Source organism: Acartia tonsa, chromosome 15 (assembly GCF_053477335.1).
Source record: "Acartia tonsa isolate MP-2025a chromosome 15, ASM5347733v1, whole genome shotgun sequence".
Lineage (NCBI taxonomy): Eukaryota > Metazoa > Arthropoda > Copepoda > Calanoida > Acartiidae > Acartia > Acartia tonsa.
The window spans coordinates 4666878-4672877 of record NC_137274.1 but is presented as its reverse complement, the minus strand read 5'-3'; the positions used below and the strand labels follow the sequence as shown (position 1 = coordinate 4672877).

The window sequence follows — 6000 nt, the reverse complement described above, 5'->3', positions numbered from 1 at the left end:
AGTAGCAAATATGGAGATTGAAAGTAAGCTGCTCTAGTGGCGCAATCGGTTAGCGCACGGTACTTATAGACAGTACAACAAGTTATGCCGGGGTTGTGAGTTCGAGCCTCACCTAGAGCAAGCACTTTTTCAACCCTTAAACCTGGCAGGGTCTTCCACGAAATGAGCAAAAATATTTTTTTTTTACTTAAACAAAGCATTTTATCTTACCAAAATACTAAAATATTCTCTAGCAGTACCTCATAATATCAAATACAGGTACTGTGGTTCGATTTCAAAATTTTTTGTAACTATGCTTTACTAACCAACAATCAATCAAGGAAAAAAGTTTGTTAAAGAATATAGATAGATTGGCATTTTCTTTTTACTACTGTTTTAAATCTATCAAGTTAATAACAAATTCAATAAAATTTGACTGAATAACCATATAAATGTACAAAGATTTGTGATTTAAATTATGCCATGAAAAATCCTCCAATGTGTTTTGTAAAAATCTTTGAAACTTTTGATTTCATTGTTTATGATGAATCTTATCTGATCTAGAAAGGCAGAAGGATACTAAATTGTAATTGTAATTCATAGTAACCGAGTTATTACTAAAATAAATTTTTGACAGCTGTGGGATTCGAACCCACGCCCTTGCGGACTGGTGCCTAAAACCAGCGCCTTAGACCACTCGGCCAAACTGCCTGTTGTGCTGGCAGTTGTGCGAATAAGAAAAATTGTTTCTTAAGTTTTTTTTTTCAGCCTTACTGTGTAAAAGCATCAAACATCTAAAAAAAATTTGCTTTTCCAGTGAGTGATTTCACAAAATTAACTGCCTCCAGAGAGGATTGAACTCTCGACCCCTGGTTTACAAGACCAGTGCTCTGCCACTGAGCTATAGAGGCTTGCCTGTGCATGTGGCACAATTTAAACCTAGCCTAACCTAGCCTAACCTAACCTAACCTAAGCTATTCCGGTTTGCACCTTGTGTTAAAGACTTTGAAATTGCTAAAGGATTCACTTGAGTATTAGTCAGCTCATGCATTCAACAGGGGGATGTAGCTCAGTGGTAGAGCGCATGCTTTGCATGTATGAGGCCCCGGGTTCGATCCCCGGCATCTCCAATTATCAATGATTTTTGTTATTTCTTTGAAGTTGTCTTTTGTTCAAAATGAGTACTTTAGTGAGAAAATATTTGTATGGGGTTATGCGGACACAAAAATGTGGAACGCTTCACGATTTTGCGTGTCATCCTTGCGCAGGGGCCATGCTAATCTTCTCTGTATCGTTCCAATTTTAGTATATGTACTGCCGAAGCAAGTACATTTGAGAATAGAATTTAGTTGTCTATAAAGATCAGCATTTGTTACACAAATTGCAAAAACAATTCTGTTGACCCTGACGTGATTTGAACACGCAGCCTTCTGATCTGGAGTCAGATGCGCTACCGTTGCGCCACAGAGTCAGATGTTTGAATTGCTGCAACTTTGAATTCAGGCGAAACTAAAGGAAAGTCTTTTTATTTCTTTTTTTCTATCCACTATACAATGCAAGCGACCAATAGAAAAAAGGCGCTGCTTTCGTCCGGCCCCTATGACGAAGACCAGGGGTCGTAGCTCAGCTGGTAGAGCGTCTGATTCGCATTTAGAAGGTCTCGGGTTCAAATCCCGACGACTCCAAATTTTTTTTTCTTTTCAATTTTCAAAAGTATTGGGCAAAACCATGGGCTTGACCGGGAGTTGAACCCGGGACCTCTCGCACCCGAAGCGAGAATCATCATCATTATAAAGACCGAAGAGCCTTAATTATTTCTTACATTACTTAAATTTAACCCCAATTTTTCATGTTTGTTGTAAAATTTCCTTAATTCTCAACAATCCATTGCATAGAGGGGTAAGGCATCATTCACACACACATACACACACACATACACATGCACACAGTATGTAAGGTATTCAACATTATTAACGGCCGATATGCGGCTCACGTTAACAATGTCTCGTAACCTACACACACCCACATGGTGTGGGCTAATCAACATCATTAACGGCCGATATGCGGCTCACGCTAACATGTTTCATAACCTACCCACGGGGATTTGAACCTACGACATTTCCGTAGGTTTTACACCGTCCTTACCACTAAGCTACGGTGACTGATGAATTTTGATAGAAATATTTACATATTAACAAAAAATCTCGCAACCTATAGTCTATAGTAGGGGGAGGGTGGGTATTTTCCTTCTATGGTCAGCATTAGTTTCTAATAACAAAATTAATAGTAGTATAAAATGTAACTGTTGTTTGTCTAATCTGACCAAGCTAAACTTGCTTGGAATACTTCATTGAGAGGTGTGATATCAGATAAAATTTTTAAGGGTGTATTTTAATCCATCGGCTCGTTTTAATGTAAGAAAAGGTAGGTTTATACATATATTGCTCCTGGAGAGGATCCTTAATTGTTGTGTTTCATGAGTAAGAGATTATAAGGTAATTTTTAAAATATTTACCATATACTATAACCAAGCTATCATTGCTTGGTATTTCATTAGGAAGTGTTTTGCTTTTCTTTCAGGGTCAAACTTATCCCATAACTTGTCATGAGCACTTTTTACATTTAATATGTTATATGTAGTTAATAAATTGGCCGCTAGGTGTTGTGTTTATTTTAATAAAAGATTTCCTACTGAAGTAAGCTTCTTAACCTACATTATTGGGGGGGTAAACATCAGAAATATTTTACTTCAATGGTCAGAGTTTGATTTGCCTATGACACCAAGTATTCCCAGGTAGTCACCCATCCAAGTACTGACTTGGAAAAATAGATTATAAGGTAATAACTGTTTCAATTATTTACTATGTACTTTAACCAAGCTAATATAAAGAGGTGTGTTGTCATATGCTTTTCTTTCAGGGTGAAATTTATCCCATAACTTGTCATAAGCATTTTTTAATTTTAATATGTAATATGTGGTTAATAATTTGGCCGCTAGGTGATTCATTTTTTTTAATAGGAGACTTTTTACCAAAGTAAACATTGTGTTGCATTTGTTTTAATAGAAGACTTCCTACTAAAGTAAACATCACAACCATTATTTGGTGGGGTAAATACCAGAAATATTTTTCTTTAATGGTCAGAGTTTGTTTTTAATAATAACATATATACTATGACAAAGTTGTATTTTGCTATATACCTATTCTGACCAAGCTAATATTGCTTGATTCACTTCAACAAGAGGTGTGTATGAGATATTATTTGAAGGGTCTTAGTCATTCACATTCTTGTGAGGGTTACAGACAACTCACCAATCAACAAAATTCATGTAGTTGAAACCTATTACGGTGTTTCTTGTAGTGTTGGTTGTTTTCCATTTTTTCACTTCACATTTTCTTTCGTTTTTGTATGTAAGTGACCGCCTGGGATTACTATGAAGACGACATTTAACTTCTAAATAACTATGCATTCTTGCTAAATCATGATCAAATAAATTTTAAAGGTATTTGTATTATTTCTTTGTAAGAAAATTTTAAAAAAATTGTAACCAAATCCTAATATACAACAAATTTTAACAATTTATAATACAAATACGACATTTAATATCTTCATATTGCAAAATTAAAATGAAAAAGAAAGAATCAGAGGCAATATTTATTTGAAAAATGTTAAGCCTATGACACCAAGTTTTCCCAGGTGGTCACCCATCCAAGTACTAACTTGGCCCAATGTTGCTTAACTTCAGTGATCGGACGAGAACTGGTGCTTTTAACATGGTATGGCTGTAGACGTTTATCGATGGAAACTGTGGCGTAAAGGTATTTGTATTATTTCTTTGTAAGAAAATTTTTTAAAAAACTGTAACCAAATCCTAATTATACAACAAATTTTAAAAATTTATAATACAAATACGACATTTAATATCTTCATATTGCAAAATAAAATGAAAAAGAAAGATCAGAGGCAATATTTATTTGAAAAATGTTAAGCCTACGACACCAAGTTTTCCCAGGTGGTCACCCATCCAAGTACTAACTTGGCCCAATGTTGCTTAACTTCAGTGATTGGACGAGAACTGGTGCTTTCATCATGGTATGGCCGTAGACGTTTATCGATGGAAACTGTGGCGTAAAGGTATTTGTTTTATTTCTTTGTAAGACAATTTTTAAAAAATTGTAACCATATCCTAATTATACAACAAATTTTAAAAATTTATAATGCAAATACGACATTTTATATCTTCATATTGCAAAATTAAAATGAAAAAGAAAGATCAGAGGCAATATTTATACGACATTAAGTATTCCCAGGCGGTCACCCATCCAAGTACTAACTTGGTCCAATGTTGCTTAACTTCAGTGATCGGACGAGAACTGGTGTTTCAACATGGTATGGCCGTAGACATTGAATTAAAAAATACTTTCAATTTTCGGTTAGGTTTGGGTCAAAATTCCAAAAATGTTAGGCCTACGACACCAAGTATTCCCAGGCGGTCACCCATCCAAGTACTAACTTGGTTCAATGTTGCTTAACTTCAGTGATCGGATTCGAACTGGTGTTTTCAACATGGTATGGCCGTAGACGTTTATATATTGAAAATGTTGCAAATATTAAATGCAAAATGACACAGCACAGAAAAACATGCGTATTTTTTTAACGCAACCAGTGCTAGGTCTTGGTAATCTTGGTATATAAAAAAATGTGACAGTTTTTGCCTACGACACCAAGTATTCCCAGGCGGTCACCCATCCAAGTACTAACTTTGCCCAATGTTGCTTAACTTCAGTGATCGGACGAGAACTGGTGCTTTCAACATGGGATGGTCGTAGACATTGAATTACAAAATACTTTTCAAACTTGTGTGAGGTTCAGTTAGGTTTGGGTCAAAATTCCAAAAATGTTAGGTTTATGACACAAAGTATTCCCAGGCGGTCACCCATCCAAGTACTAACTTGGCCCAATGTTGCTTAACTTTAGTGATCTGACGAGAACTGGTGCTTTCAACATGGTATGGCCGTAGACATTAAATTAAAAAATACTTTTCAAACTTGTGTTAGGTTTAGTTAGGTTTGGGTTAAAATTCCAAAAATGTTAAGCCTACGACACCAAGTATTCCCAGGCGGTCACTCATCCAAGTACTAACTTGTCCTAATGTTGTTTAACTTCAGTGATCGGACGAGAACTGGTGCTTTCAACATGTAGCCTTCTACCTTTAATAGGAACTGAGATAATAGGTTAACAATTAAGTTTGGTAATTATTATCAAATAGGGTTCTTGGAGAAAATTTTTTACTCCCCCCCCCTTCTCCCCACAACGATTAATTTTGGAAATTCTTTATCAAATAGGTAACTTATACAAAAATTTTTAGAAAATAGTTTAACAGATCGCCACTTTTTTCTCCCCAGCGATTAAGTTTCGGCAAGGTTTTTGACTGTATGGTCATTAAGTATGTTATAGTTTTAAAACCCCAACAAGAGTTTACAGCATTATTTTAAATACAAAAAAATACATGAAGCAAAAAATTTTAATTAATTTCTTTTATATTTCAAAATACTTTATAAGTAAAACTAGCAAAAAAATCAAACAAAATATTTTCTAATATATTACTAATGTTTCATAAAATCAGTAGGCAGAATCAATTTGCGTTTATGTTAAGATTTTACTTTATCATAAGTTGTGACATTCATATTTAGTATCGAAAGCCCCATTAAAGTTTCAAAAGTGACTTGCCTGTTATGGCTGCCGCCGCGCGGGGGGTATAAAAAGTGTCTTTCCCTTATAAATCAAAAAATTTAAATTATTTCAAACACAGCCATATTGCATTTAAAATGACCACATTGCAAAAACGAATCTGAAAAGCATTTTTAAAAATATTGATCCTAGTTCAATTATCTAAAAACAGCTGATTTAGTCAAAATTGTTAATTTTGGTAGGTTATTTGATAATTATTTCATACTGAATTAATATTTTTTAAAACGGTTTTCAGATTTGTAATCAGCATTTCATTGCGGTCATTTTGAT

At 34.6% G+C, this 6000-nt stretch overlaps 12 non-coding genes and 2 pseudogenes across 12 annotated transcripts; 3 read left to right on the top strand and 11 right to left on the bottom strand.

Moving 5' to 3' along the window:
• The first annotated feature begins 30 nt into the window (after positions 1 to 30).
• On the top strand, positions 31 to 120 carry TRNAI-UAU (transfer RNA isoleucine (anticodon UAU)). The gene is given in 2 exon segments: positions 31 to 68; positions 85 to 120. It is a non-coding gene; the product is annotated as a tRNA-Ile (tRNA).
• Positions 121 to 610: 490 nt separating this feature from the next.
• On the bottom strand, positions 611 to 690 carry TRNAL-UAG (transfer RNA leucine (anticodon UAG)). The gene has a single exon. It is a non-coding gene; the product is annotated as a tRNA-Leu (tRNA).
• Positions 691 to 818: 128 nt separating this feature from the next.
• TRNAT-UGU (transfer RNA threonine (anticodon UGU)) lies at positions 819 to 890 on the bottom strand. The gene has a single exon. It is a non-coding gene; the product is annotated as a tRNA-Thr (tRNA).
• Positions 891 to 1037: 147 nt separating this feature from the next.
• On the top strand, positions 1038 to 1109 carry TRNAA-UGC (transfer RNA alanine (anticodon UGC)). Its single transcript has one exon. It is a non-coding gene; the product is annotated as a tRNA-Ala (tRNA).
• A 93-nt stretch (positions 1110 to 1202) lies between these two features.
• Positions 1203 to 1309, bottom strand: LOC145308193 (U6 spliceosomal RNA). Its single transcript, XR_013876037.1, has one exon. It is a non-coding gene; the product is annotated as a U6 spliceosomal RNA (small nuclear RNA).
• Positions 1310 to 1378: 69 nt separating this feature from the next.
• TRNAW-CCA (transfer RNA tryptophan (anticodon CCA)) lies at positions 1379 to 1450 on the bottom strand. Its single transcript has one exon. It is a non-coding gene; the product is annotated as a tRNA-Trp (tRNA).
• Positions 1451 to 1591: 141 nt separating this feature from the next.
• Positions 1592 to 1664, top strand: TRNAA-CGC (transfer RNA alanine (anticodon CGC)). The gene has a single exon. It is a non-coding gene; the product is annotated as a tRNA-Ala (tRNA).
• Positions 1665 to 3650: 1986 nt separating this feature from the next.
• On the bottom strand, positions 3651 to 3769 carry LOC145307820 (5S ribosomal RNA). The gene has a single exon (XR_013875689.1). It is a non-coding gene; the product is annotated as a 5S ribosomal RNA (ribosomal RNA).
• A 197-nt stretch (positions 3770 to 3966) lies between these two features.
• On the bottom strand, positions 3967 to 4085 carry LOC145307788 (5S ribosomal RNA). Its single transcript, XR_013875657.1, has one exon. It is a non-coding gene; the product is annotated as a 5S ribosomal RNA (ribosomal RNA).
• Positions 4086 to 4264: 179 nt separating this feature from the next.
• Positions 4265 to 4382, bottom strand: LOC145307856 (5S ribosomal RNA; annotated as a pseudogene).
• A 61-nt stretch (positions 4383 to 4443) lies between these two features.
• Positions 4444 to 4562, bottom strand: LOC145307824 (5S ribosomal RNA). The gene has a single exon (XR_013875693.1). It is a non-coding gene; the product is annotated as a 5S ribosomal RNA (ribosomal RNA).
• Positions 4563 to 4691: 129 nt separating this feature from the next.
• LOC145307754 (5S ribosomal RNA) lies at positions 4692 to 4810 on the bottom strand. Its single transcript, XR_013875623.1, has one exon. It is a non-coding gene; the product is annotated as a 5S ribosomal RNA (ribosomal RNA).
• A 72-nt stretch (positions 4811 to 4882) lies between these two features.
• LOC145307833 (5S ribosomal RNA) lies at positions 4883 to 5001 on the bottom strand. Its single transcript, XR_013875701.1, has one exon. It is a non-coding gene; the product is annotated as a 5S ribosomal RNA (ribosomal RNA).
• A 72-nt stretch (positions 5002 to 5073) lies between these two features.
• Positions 5074 to 5189, bottom strand: LOC145307870 (5S ribosomal RNA; annotated as a pseudogene).
• Between the last annotated feature and the right edge of the window lie 811 nt (positions 5190 to 6000).